Source organism: Rhinolophus ferrumequinum, chromosome 12 (assembly GCF_004115265.2).
Source record: "Rhinolophus ferrumequinum isolate MPI-CBG mRhiFer1 chromosome 12, mRhiFer1_v1.p, whole genome shotgun sequence".
Lineage (NCBI taxonomy): Eukaryota > Metazoa > Chordata > Mammalia > Chiroptera > Rhinolophidae > Rhinolophus > Rhinolophus ferrumequinum.
Window position 1 is genome coordinate 52,387,355 of NC_046295.1, and position 12,828 is coordinate 52,400,182.

Sequence of the window (12,828 nt, forward strand, 5' to 3'; positions counted from 1 at the left end):
GCCATTCCACTTCTGAGTATATACTCAAAAGAATTGAAAGCAGGGTCTCAAAGAGCTATTTGTACACCCATGTTCCTAGCAGCACTATTCACAATAGCCAAAATGTGGAAACAACCCAAGTGTCCATTCATGGATGAACGAGTAAATAAAATGCTGTATACATACAATGGAATATTCTTCAGCCTTGAACAAGAAGGAATCCTGATACATGCTACAACGGAGATGCACCTTGACCACATGATGCGAAGTGGAATACGCCAGTCACAAGAAGACAAACACTGTATGATCCCACTTATATGAGGTACACAGAGCACTCAAATTCAGAGAGACAGAAAGTAGAATGGTGGTTGCCAGGGGCTGGGAGGAGAGGAGGATGAGGAGTTCTTGTTTAATGGACGTGGAGTTTCCATTTTAAAAGATGAAGAGAGTTCTGGAGATTCACTGCACACCAATGTGAATGTACTTACCACTACTGAACTGTACACTTAAAAATGGTTAAGATGATAAATCTTATGTTAGGCGTATTTTATTACCACAACTATAAAAGAAAATCTCATCACAGCAGCAAAAGGGGTGTTTAAAAAACATAAGCCAGATCATGTCCCTCCTTTGCTTAAAACCTTCCAAGGGTTTCCATAACCAGCAGAACAAAATCTTCAAGTTCTTCCCCTGACTTCCCAAGCTCTACATGAGCTGGCCTGTGCCTACCTCTTGAACTTCATCTCATACCACTTCCACCCTCATCCACCTCGCTGGTGCACATCAGCCTTCCTTCTGTTTACACAATCTTCCCAGCCTTAGGGCCTTTTCACAGCTGTTTCCCCTCCCTGGAACTTGTTCCTTCTTATCATTCAGCTCTTAGCCCAAGTGTCACCTTCTTAAGGGCCTTCCCTAGCACCTAATCTAGAGGAGCCAGCTGTTCAATTCCTTGCACAGCACTTGAGAGTATCTGATCATTTACTGGTTTCTATATACAGTTCACTTTCTGCCCCTTCCACAAAAATATAAGCACCAGAAAAACCAGGATCTTCCTTGTCAGTCTTTTCACCACTGTATCCTGGTGACTCAACAGTGCCCGGCACATAGTAGGCACTTAATAAATATGTGCTGAATGAATAATGTATAACAGTTTTCTTTTTAAATGATCTAACTCTTCATAATTAAAGACACATTAAGTAAATTCCCATAGAGCCTTAGGATGGAACCTTATACAGCCATTTTAACTGATGTTTCAAGTATATATAGTGTGCGGATTATATTTTCCAAGATGGCCATCGTAAGTTCTCCTGCCTTTCATTCTCTTCTTATAACACTGTGTTGACATTCCTCCTCAGCAGTGGGGCTGATGTTTCCTCCTCTTGAATTTGGGCAGGCCTGTGACTAAAGGGGAAATAATGCTTTGCGACCTGCAAAGTTAGGTCATAAAAGGTCATACAGCATCTGCCTGGTCCTCTTGGGATAGTCACTCCTGGAATCAAGCCGCCATGCTGTGAAGAAGCCCAGGGTACATATAGGTGCTCAGGTCGCTAACCCCGGTTGAAGCCCCAGCATCAACCTTCAGACATGTAAGTCAGGACTTCAAGATGACTCCAGCCTGAGCCACCATTTGACTGCAACTGCATGAGAAACTCCACACAAGAGCCACCTAGCTAAGCACAGGAAACCCCAAAACCATGAAAGATACTAAAAATATGCTTTGCACCACTGAGTTTTAGGGTAATCACTGTCACAGATAATTAGAACACTTTAGCTTTATTTTAACCATGCAGAGAAATACTTGAAGGAAAAATGCTATGTTAAGAGTAATTTATTGAAAAATGGTGAGTTGCTTATGACATAGTCTATTTCTATGTATTTCCCCAAATTTCCATAATGGACACAAGTATTAGGTTGGTGCAAAAATAATTGTGGTTTTAAAAGGTTAAAAATAATTGCAAAAACTGCAATCACTTTTGCACTTTTGAACCTAAAAACTATAAAATTGGGGGAATGGGGAGATTAATTTTTTAAAATTTTTGTTTGTTTTTTTAATGACAAGTGGCAAGAATAAAAGATCCATAACTGACTTTTATTTAACTAACCATGGAAGATTTAGGAATGTACAAAAAGCATATAAAAAGATGCTCAGCATCATTAATCATTAAAGAAATGCAAATTAAAACCACAATGAGATGCCACTTTACACTCACTACAATGGCTATCATTTAAGAGAGGCAAAAAGTGTCGGCAAGGATGTGAAGAAACTGGAACCCTCAGGCATTTGCTGGAATGGAAAATGGTGCAGCCACTTTTGGAAAAACAGTTGAACAGCTCCTCAAAATGTTAAACAAAAATCTGTCCTGTGACCAACTAAACAAAAACATACACGCAAAAGTTCACAGCAGCATTGTTCATAATAATCAAAATATGTAAACAAATATCTATCAACTAGTGAATAAACAAATTGTGTTATATCCATACAATGGAATACTATTCACCCATAAAAAGGAATGAAGTACTGATTCATGCTACAACACTGATGAGCCTTGAAATCATGCTAAGTGAGAAAAGCCAGACATAAAAGGCCACATATTGTATGACTCCACTTATATGAAATGTGCAGAATAGGCAAATCGATAGAGACAGATCAGTGATCGCCAGGAGCTGGAGGTGGAGGGGGAGAATAATGGGGAGTGACTGCTAATTGGTATTGGTTTTTGAGGGGATAAAAATGTTCTAAAATTAGATGGTAGGGATAGTTGTTCAACTTTGTATATATTAAAAACCACTGAAATAAACCACTTTAAAGCAGTTAATTTTATGATATGTGACTTATAGCTCAATAAAGCTGTTATTTAAATTTTTTTACGAGCAAAAACTTTAAAGCATGTTTTCTGATGTTATAAGAACTATTAAATCAGCTTGCTAATTATGTTATTCAAATTATCCTTATTGTTTTGCCTACTGTGATGGACAAATCATAAGGTGACCATTAGTCATGCCCTTGTATAACCCTCTCCCACTGATGCAGTCAAAACCTGAGACTTGCTTCTAAACTAAAGAATATGGCAAAGGTGATGGGATGTCACCCGTGATTATGTTTTATTATATAAGAAATCATTTCAGCCAATTGGAAAGATTCTCTATCTCGTCTAGAAGAAGCAAATAGACCTGCTGTCAAGTGTACATGGACAGGATCACATGGCAGGGAACTGTGGACAGCCTCTAGGACCTGTGGTTGACTTCCAGTCAATAGCCAGTAAGAAGCTGGGGTCCTCTAGAAGAAGCAAATAGACCTGCTGTCAAGTGTACATGGACAGGATCACATGGCAGGGAACTGTGGACAGCCTCTAGGACCTGTGGTTGACTTCCAGTCAATAGCCAGTAAGAAGCTGGGGTCCTCAGTCAGTCATACAGCCTCACAGAAATGAATTCTACCAACAACCTGAATGAACTTGGAGGGAGCAGATCCTTCCCTAGTTGAGAACTCCAGATAAGAAAGAGTAAGGCCCAGGAGACACCTTGATTGCAGTCTTATGAGACCCTGAGCAGAGAACCCAGCTCAGCCTTGCCTCAACTGGTGACTCGCGAAAGCTATGGATAATAAATGTGTAGCTATGGATAATAAGTGTGTTGTAAGCTGCTACATTTATGGTAATTTGTTACATAGGAATAGAAAATCAATACATCTACTGTCAACACACTAACCTCTTAACTGGTATTCCTACTTCCATGGCATCTGTACACTCCACAGTTGTGATTTTGTCAATTTTTTATTGTACTTCTATGAGCTTTGGCTTAAACATTTATAGTGTGATGGTTCATGACTTCTACCAGATTAATAACCTTTGGTTTGAATTCTATTTAAAACGTCACTCCTGCTTTCTTCCTATTTGCATATGCTTGATACTATCTTTGCTTATCTTTTACTTTCACTTTTCTGTGTCATTTTGTTTTTAGGTATGTCTCTTATATAAAGTATATATAGGTGACATTTTGCTTTTTTACCCAGTCTATCATTTAATAGCCAAACAGAAATTCACATTTATTATAACTGATTAATTTTGTCATATTATTTTGTTGTTTAGCCTTACTCATTTCCTTTAAAACCTTTCTTTTTCATTAATAAATCAAGTTTTATACTCCTTTATTTTTCTTCTTTTAAAATTATACACCTTAGTTGTTTTCCACTACGACTAAACATAAATACCAAGAATAAAACAATTTTATGAATTAGTCCCACTCCCACTACTTTTTAAGTGGGTAAATAATGCTCATTTGTTAAAAATTCTAATTCCTATCTTCAGCTAGAGGATCTTTCTCTACCCCCTTTTCTCTACCGTGGAATAACTAAGGGACTTAAGTGCATACTTGTGTTCCTAAGAAAACAATTTACTGTGTGTTTAATTTTTTGCTGTTGTGTGAATTGCTGTGCCCAATACAAACTGATGAATATGAGAGTTTGCAGTATTTAATAGTAAATCTCAGAGGGGGACTCAGTTCCTTCCAGTACTATAGGATACAAGCTGATGTATGTCAGCAGAGAAACTTAAGTTGGAAAACAGGCCAAGCCTTAAAATTTGGGGACTTACCACTACTTCCAAGGCTATAGAAGGGAGGCCCAACAAATGGACTGGCCCACTTTCTCCTTCCTGACCCCTGGTTCCACTCCTAGTCACACATGGATTAGTTAAAATTGAGACAACTTTTAAGAAAAATCATCTTTCAGTCCCAAATCTGAGAAATGGACTATGCCTGAAAATGAAGTGAGGATAGTAAGCAAAGCAGCAGTGTGTTCTGACAATGTATTCAGAAGAGCGCAGGAATTATTTTACAGGACTTGTATCAGAGGCAGAAGATCTGCACGAGCCCTAGCACTGTAGGGTGACTCCTGCTGAACAACTCGTGTCTCCCACTTGGGTCACAGCTTCCAATTTTATTTTTAAAAGAGGGTTGGATTAGGTGTGCTCTATAATCCCTTCCATTGAGAGAGAGAGAGAGAGAGAACACATCCAAGCAATATGTATTAGGCAGCAAGTTCATTTTGTTTTTGCAAAACCAATACACATTTGTTACTTATTTCTTAGAAAGAAATAAGTCAGAAGCTGTTGCAAATATAGAAATGTGATTGTTAAACATTCCACCCACCACTCTCCTCCCCAGAATGATGCCTGATGATCTTATTCAAAGCAATCTGTACCATCCAACACAGTGGTCCTCATCCCACTTTTTCTGCTCTACATTTTCTTTAATCCACTGTGCTTATTCTAACATACTACATAATTTATGTATTATGTTTATTTTTATTGTCTGCCTCCCCCAGTTAGACTGTACACTCATGGAAAAAACAGCAATCTTCATTTGTTTTGGATATTGATGCATTCGCTAAGTGCCTAGACACATAACTGCCAATCAATAAATATTATTTACTGACTGAATCAGATGAATAAATTATAAATATAGTCAAGAGATCTTAATCAATTTGCTCCATTTCCCTCTGGGAAACCATCATAAGTATACACATGGTAGGCAGGAGAGAGAAGAGAGCAGTTTCTGAAAGTTCTTTGATATACTAACTAGGTTACAAAATCCCTTCAACTTCTCTTCCCCCTCCCCATGTATTTCAGGAACAATCCCATCTCCAAAAAGCACAAAAATCAATCATACAAAGATTCAGAAATTAAGAGGAAAACCATTTTAAAGTAGATGGAAAGTATCTGGCAGAGACAGACAGAAATCTCATCTCCAGGCTGTAAACCAGGAGACAGAACAGGGTACAGTCTGGCTTTCCCACTGTAAATGAACAAATGCAGAGAGGCATATTATACTTAATAGGGGAAAGAAAATTTAACCCCAAAATATCTTCACAATTAGGAAACACAACTGTTTACAGCATTACTGACCTAAAGTGATTTTGTCTTCCCCTCTATCATCATTCTTATTTTCAAATGCTCATTTCTAAAGTCTGTGATATAGTAAAGTTTATGGAGAAAACCACGTATTATCCAAAAGTCTCATTCAGTGGCTTGCTTCTAAAAGAAGTTAAAAGTTAAACCCATGCCTCTGGATTACTATAATAATAAAAGAGACTATGGAATGCTAAAAGCATACCACTCTCGCTGTCAACAGAATGAAATCTGTCAGAGCAAGGCTCACAAAGACAGAGAACAACACAGAACAAAGAAAACCATTTGGAAAATCCCAATGATCAACCAACTTCTTGATCTAGGTCCAACAGGATGAGGGGAGGAGGATCTTGATTAAAACAGCAGAGAAAAAGATCGCTTGGATTGGTCTGCCTGCGGAAACTACCAAGGGAGTGATACATTCCTGCACACAAGACACAGGAAATGGGAGGGAAGCCGCCAGAAACTGATGGTAGAAAATACTAAAGTTAAGTCCACCCAACATCAGCGGCCAGATGTTCCAAACACCAAGCCCACATTAGTATCTACGGCAAGGGCTGGGCCATCAAGGGTGCTGATGAGCACTGGAAAACCCCCAAAGACCAAGTTTCTTTAGAGATAAAAAGAACAGAAGCAAAATACCAAAATGAAAGAAAACCACCAAGAGTTTGGACCTGATTTAAAACAAAGAAACAAAACCAGGCCCAAAGCAGGTTTCTTTTGCATGAATTGGACAGATTCCATTCTCATTTCTCAACATGTAAACTGGGCTTTGGAAACAGAGCCCGCAAAAAACTAAGTATGAAAAGAAACCTAATCTAACACGATCAACTATAAAAATTAACCAAACTGGAATATCTAAGATATTTCAAATTGGAAACATACAAATTGATTAGACAGTTATCAACTTTGGGAGCTCTTGTTAATATAATAAGATAATCTATTCAGGTTGTGCAAGAAAAGAGGCAGCATGGTGAGGGGATCAGAGATGGGAGTAAGGACATGGAGGGTTTACCAAGAGTCTAGCCCACCTCCTGGGAATTGGCCCTCGTTTTCTGGAACAGTCTGATAATCTGACACAGAAACCAGCAAGGCCCTTTGCGTCTCAACATTGTGCCCCCCCAAGTCCCACTCTCCTGGCCCTACGCCCAGAGTTATATGAGTGAGTCCAGTCACATGAGGGCAGCATGCATTTCACCAGGGGAAACATCAACACGGACCTCACCTTGTCAGTGTCATCATGACAAATGTGGTCGTGATGGATGGACTGGCACTGAAAAGAAGCACCAATACTACCTACAAGAGAAAGGGAGGAAAAGTTAAGATGCAATAATTCCTTACATTTATACTGCTTTTCCAATTAAAAGTGCTTTTAAATCCATTATCCCATCTAATCTTCAACAATACTCGGAAGTAGACAGGATAGGGATTATTATTCTTGCAGTTTAACGTGCAAAACAAAACAGAGAGAGGCTGACTTGCGTAAAGTAGCAGTCAGTGAAATAGCAGGTCTAAAACTAGAACGCTGTTATTCAAACCCCTAATCCACCTCTTACCACTATACTGAGTGGCTAGCTTTCAAAGTAAGGTCACCTAAATAAGCACAACAGCCCCCAATAAGGCAAACTTCTTTTTAGAAGAAAAGGTATACTACTTTTCAGACTACACATGCTTTCTTTGAGAAAACAATTGACCCTATAAATTCTCACCATATAAATAACACAATACAAAGTCATAAGATTATAAAAAGGTTTTATTACTTTAAGTGTAAACATTCTTAACACACCCAACAATTTGTTAATTTGAAGAACTATTTCTTAATAACCACTGCTCTATAACAATGATATTTTTAATTAATAGGAAAACAAATGATTATTCGATAAGTGATTGGAACTGATTAGTCATCTGAAAAAAGTTTCCATTCCTATCTCACATCATACAGAAAAATTGTGGCTCAAAGTTCTATGCAAATGTAAAAAATGAAACCAGTGTTGTTGTTTTTAATGTTGACTTTTAAAAATAATCTTGGAGTAAGAACAACATGAAAGAAGATACTAAAACAAGAGGCCATAAATGAAAAGTCAGCACCCATGACTGTGGACCAAAAGATGAGTAAAACCCCTTCTCCTTATGTATGAGAATTTAACTTTGGATTAATCCGTTAACCTGATTAAGAATGCATGCCACCTATGCTACTTGGCAATACTGCTTATGATAGAAATTACGAAATTAGTCAACTGCATGTGGACTGGAAGTACAACAGACACTTAGTAGAAAAGCATGTTTTTCAGCATGGTTACGTGTTAATTAGGCTGTCCCCTGCGGAGGATCCTAGAAACTATGCTGATGAAGTTCTAGCCACCACCCAATGTGGGTATCGTTTCTTTCAATCTGAGCTATAAGAAGAGTATTCCAGAAAGTATGAACTGCTACATGGCCTACTGCAAGGACTCCCACTGTAATACTGACAAGTTATAGTTTCTGCGCCACACACCTCTGAATAAAATGGTGACGAGTGAAACCTATGGTGGCTTTAGCAGTCTGCATGGGTAAATGTTTATATGAACCATCATCAGCTCTGTGGACATCACACTGACAAATACCACATTTTGTAAATTTATGATACCATCAATTCTGATGTCCAGTTATTCATATGCCATTGACAAAGAACGCTACCAACTAAATTTGACACCTGTCTTAATACTAAAAATTTTTATTTCACACTTTAATAACTGTTAGAACTTCTTTAAAGGTTGATTTTTATCATATATCATTTTTATGCATTCATAAAAAGAAAATGAGAAAAGTATATTGGCAATAGCAGAGAAAATTATTTAGGAACTACAAAGGATAAAAAATTCCTTATTAGATCGATTTACCAGTTAATTTCTTTAAAAAGTACAGATTCAATAATCCCAAGTGACAGTGACTATTCCTAACCTACTCAGTATAAGTTGTCGCACAACTCGTTTTGTACTGACATCGATTATAAAATACAAAAAGGATTACAATAAGAAAACAAATTAATCTCAAATACAGGAATAAAAATACTAAATAAAATTGCAGCATACAATGTATATGTTGCATAGTGACAACATATACAATACAGTGTGTCACCATAATCTACTCATGTTTACCTAAGGAAAGCCTGATTCAATAAAAGAAAATTTATCAACAAAGAATTAAGGTACAAAACAATGTTTTAAAGTTTGACCCCCATCAAAAGACGCTGAAAAAACATTTGTTAACATTTATTATCAATTTATATGTTTCAGAAGCAACCTTATTAAGAAGTTGAACAAGTTTTTGCCACTGAATGACAATTCTGGGAAGGATGTGGCGGGGGGGGAGGTACAACTGCCAAAAAGGTACATGCAGTTATGAATAATAATAATGTAAATCAGAGAGTTCCCTCTGGTACTGATATCAGTTAACATCATTTAACATATTATTCCAAACCCATGATCTGGAAAAAAGAATATATAACAATGTCCCCAAATATTAAAATCTTCTAGGACACAAGATTGACAAATCAAATCACAACATAAACTATTGTTTCAAAAATATGGTAGATGTGATCCAAGGAGGAGTTTCATTCTTACGCAAAACCCACATATTTAACGTATCATGTCTTTTGTGCTCCTATTGGACACAGTTTAAGAAAGATGAAACTGTGTTGCTAACAGTTCACATCATACCATCTAATGACTGTGGTGGGGGAACATTACTTGGGATCACCGCCAAAATGTAAGACTCCACAGAGCTAGAAAGATGAAGGTTGAGATACATTATTTAGTAACTTTAAAACCTCTTCTGAAAGAGTATTAAAATTAAATGAAAAGACATCCACATACAAAAAAACTGAACCTAGACACTGCCCTTACAGTTTTCACAAAAATTTACTCAAAATGGATCATAGATCTCAATGTAAAATGCAAAACTACAAAACTTAGGTAACATGGAAGAAATCTAAGTGACCTTGGGTTTGACAATGGATTATGCAACAGCAAAAGCATACCATGTTTCCCCAAAATAAGACCTAGCCAGACTATCAGATCTAATGCGTCTTTTGGAGCAAAAATTAATATAAAACCCGGTCTTATTTTACTTATAGTATAATTTAATATAAGACCGGATCTTATGTTAATTTTTGCTCCAAAAGACGCATTAGAGCTGATGGTCCGGCTGTCTTATTTTCGGGGAAACACGGTAATCCATACAAGAAAAAAATGGGAAAGACAGACTTCATTAAAATTTAAAGCTTCTGCTCTGTGAAAGACCCTGTTAAGAGAATGAAAAGACAAAGCTACAGACTGGTAGAAAAATACCTGAAAAATGCGTATCTGATAAAGGACTGGTATCCAAAAGTATTCAAAGAACTCTTAAAACTCAACAGAAAGAAAACATACAATCCAATTTAAAAATGGGCAGGGTTTCTCTTTGACCATCTGCCCTGAGTATCAGAACTCAGTCCTTTACCACTAAGGGAAGGGTCCTTTGCTAGAAAACAATGCAAAACATCCTAGAGGTGAATAAATACACACAAGCACCAGCCTCCCGCTCCAGGGGTCCCTGCCCCATAAAACAAAGAATGCAGACAGATGGCTCACACTGAACTGCTGAAGAATGAAATACAGGTCTTAAGGCAGCTTTGGATAAGCTATTCAGAGAATGAAGTACCCAGCAGCAAAAGAAGAAACCTTCCATACTAGACAACGGGGCTAATTTTTGAAACTTGAAAAAAATCTAGTAGAGAACAGCCAAACATACATTAAATGACAGTGTTTACCATGAGTTCTCTGATTTTGTTTTTTCAAATACATTGTATAAAGTTACTATTACTGTTCAAGAACGAGTAAACCGGTGCTCTATTGAAGGTATAAGTTCATGTCTGAATCCTCTCCCCATGATGAGTGTTGCCTGGCAGGTACCAGGGGCCAAAGTGGCAGTATGCGTCCATGCAGACAAGGCCTGTTCTTCCATCTGGTGACCTGTTCAGTGGTCTGTTCACACCAGCATTACAGTTCTCACTCTAGATTCTTAACCTGGGACGCAAGGCTTACATGGGAATAAAACTATGTTTATTTCCATTAACGTGAAACTGAAATGTAAAAATTCACTCTATTATGAATAAAGCAACAAACCATAGTAGTATTGAAAGTACCTGTGACTTTGTCACTAATTAAAACCATGTATTTTCACATAGTACAGCTGTTGTAGGAATACTGAAATATCATTTACACTTATCACTACTATGAATTTACAATAGCTATCAGGTCCACTGCTAGAATGTGTTATTTAATACATTAATAAAGATGCAAATATATTCTTATCATAAATTAGTGGGTTTTTATTTTATTTTATTGGGGAATATTGGGGAACAGTGTGTTTCTCCAGGGCCCATCAGCTCCAAGTCATTGTCCTTCAATCTAGTTGTGGAGGGAGCAGCTCACTGGTGCATGCGGGAATCAAACCGGCAACCCTGTTGTTCAGAGCTCGCGCTCTAACCAACTGAGCCATCCAGCTGCCCAAATTAGTTTTTAATGTTTTGATAACTACATTCCAGTATAACTGGTTTCCTTTGTCATCTCATGTATTTTATTTTATGCAATTAAAAATATTCTTCCGGGAAACGGGCCTATACTATCATCTGAGTACCAAAGGAGTCCATGATACATTCCAAAACTGGTTACAAACCCACTTTTTAGCTGGCAGAAGATGCTGGGACCAGGGGAACAAACTAGATCGGAAGCATTGTAAGGGGAAAGAGATGCACGACATCCTGGAAAGAGCCAGAAAAATGTGAGAAATTGAGGGAAGAGAACAGAAGTGAGGACAAATCAGGATACAGAGCCCAAGGTTTAAAACTAACTAGGGAATACAAAGAGGCCGTGGCTGAACAGTGGTGGGATGTGGGAGAAGTTGCAGAACAACTGCCAGTAATATCAGCTAGTGTTTTTGGTCCACAGGGGCAGGTAGTAATGTAAAGCAGAGACACTGTTTGTCATGTTCTGAGAGACCCACTGCACTGCAAAATCCAACAGTCAATTCTGAATCCGCCTCTTTCTTCATCCATTGGCAGCATTTGCCCCAGCTGACTCCACTCTCCTTCTTGAAACCCTTTACTTGGCCTCACGGAAACTTCCTACATCACTGACTGCAAACTTCTCCGTCCCCTTTGCTGGATACTCCTCATCTCCCCAATTTCTGAAGGTTGTAACGTCCCAAGAATCAATCCTCATACCTCTCTCCTCTGTTTACATTCACTGCTTTTGTGATCCCAACTAGTCCCATGGCTGAAGACTCCAAAACGTGCATCTCCAAGCCGGGACTCCCCACCTCCCACCCTACGGAAATCTGTATTTCCATATCCTCAACATATTGAATAGCACACAGATATCTAACCAGCATCTCAAACATAACATATCCACAACTGAGTTCTTGATCTTCCCCTCCAAATACACCTCTCCTCCAGTTTCAGTAAATGGCAGAACCATTCCGCAGCTGCTCTCGCCGAAACCCTTGGCATCATCCTTAACTCCTCTCTTTCACTCACATCCTACATTTGATGAGTTGGCAAATGCTGTTGCCCCACTTTGAAAATATGCCTGAAATTTAACTTTTTAGCATCATCTTCACCACTACTACCTAAATCAAAGCAGCTGTTTCCTAACTGGTCTTTTTAGTTCCACTCTTTCCCTGTACATTTTCCCTATCTCCTCCTTAGTCTGTTCTCCACATTGTAGCATCAATGACCTTTTTAAAGATTCAGATGGATGTCACTTCTCTGAAAACCTTGGTTCCTTCTCTCACTCAAAATAAAATCCGAAGTCCTTAGACCTTGGTCTCACAAGGTCTCACATGACCTGGCTGCTGTCTATCCCAGACCTTTCTGACCATATCTCCTGCCACTTCTCCTTTCCTAAAAGAAACGAAAACACAG

At 38.2% G+C, this 12,828-nt stretch overlaps 1 protein-coding gene across 3 annotated transcripts in view; it reads right to left on the bottom strand.

Annotated features, from left to right (window-relative positions):
- The window catches only part of RNF38 (ring finger protein 38), a 110,225-nt gene that overhangs the window by 54,013 nt on the left and 43,384 nt on the right, over positions 1 to 12,828 (bottom strand). For 2 of the 3 annotated variants that reach the window (XM_033123325.1, XM_033123326.1), the window contains exon 2: positions 7,111 to 7,181. The exons of the other annotated variant lie outside the window; for it this stretch is intronic. The gene's annotated coding sequence lies outside the window, so the exon portion shown is untranslated. The remainder of the gene's footprint in view (positions 1 to 7,110; positions 7,182 to 12,828) is intronic. 3 annotated transcript variants of the gene reach the window in all.